Source organism: Sinocyclocheilus anshuiensis, unplaced genomic scaffold (genome assembly GCF_001515605.1).
Source record: "Sinocyclocheilus anshuiensis isolate Anshui unplaced genomic scaffold, SAMN03320099.WGS_v1.1 scaffold595, whole genome shotgun sequence".
NCBI classification, from domain to species: Eukaryota; Metazoa; Chordata; class Actinopteri; order Cypriniformes; family Cyprinidae; genus Sinocyclocheilus; species Sinocyclocheilus anshuiensis.
Window position 1 is genome coordinate 316,375 of NW_015551037.1, and position 1,215 is coordinate 317,589.

General features: G+C 25.3%; 1 protein-coding gene across 1 annotated transcript in view; it reads right to left on the bottom strand.

Moving 5' to 3' along the window:
* Window positions 1-1,215, bottom strand: part of fig4a (FIG4 phosphoinositide 5-phosphatase a) — a 76,526-nt gene that overhangs the window by 13,016 nt on the left and 62,295 nt on the right. The gene's annotated exons all lie outside the window — the stretch shown is intronic.

Here is a 1,215-nt window from a genome sequence, read left to right on the forward strand (position 1 = left end):
GTTAATATAATTAACGTAGTTAATGTAATGCATTGTTATTTAGATGATATAATTTATATTATATAATTTATTTTCAAAAAATTTACGTTTTTTTTAAATATATAATTGTGCGACAATCAGCTCAGAAAAAAATATAAATACAACTAAACTTTCAAAAAACGTAATTATGATCCAATTCTGTTCCGTTCAGGACATCAGCTGGCTTCTCTTCTGGTCACATGACTCACATTTCTCATCCTAATTATTTGGAAAGATCTCAAACGGAAGCAGTTCTTCACATTTGCTGCTTGTGGAATGAACTTCTTTTGCGTCACTGACTCATCTCCACACCGAGGACACGCTGCCCTTTCTGATCTCCATCTGTCCATTCAGAGCCGCTCTGGAATTAAACCATCAGCAGATCCAGACCAGACTAACTCTGGAAGCTCTTTCTGTGTTCACGACTGAATCTGAGGGACCTTCATAATCACACACTGCATACTATTTCTGAGGAGACAGTGTGCAGTTTTTCTGGAGGTATAATAATGCATTGCACTTGACTTGATATAATAAATATGTATGTTTACACACATATTTCCACACACATAGGGTTATTATACTTATATTAATTATTTATTTACAATTTAAATAATTAAGTATTGATTGTGAATGTTGTCTGTATGGTTTTTTTGTATTTATCATTTTTTCTGAGCTGTTTGTGGCACAATTGTTAAAAAAGTTTGGTAAAGTTACTATATTTTTGGCTCAATTTTAATATTAGAAAAATATATAATATAAACAATAATTAATTACATTAACTATAATAATTATATTAACAATTAAATACATTATTTGTTGATAGGATTAAATTTGGTTAAAATATTTTATTTATTCTTCCATCATTTTTTATAATAGAAAAAAAAACATAATATAAAAAGTAATTTTATTAATTATTTTAAAAGAAATAAATATAATTACATAAAAAATAATTAAATAAATAATTGCATTTATTATGCTCTCTCTCTCTCTCTCTATATATATATATGTATATAATCAATTATCAATTAATTATCAATTCATGATGTATCTTTGATATACTCTTAATATTTTGAAACAGTTTTTTTCTATATTTTGTGTTTTTATTTTAATTTTAAAGTTGCAGTTAAGGTTTTCGTATGTTTAATACAGAAATACTTAAATATAAATAATATCTAAATTAAAAAATAATAATTAAAT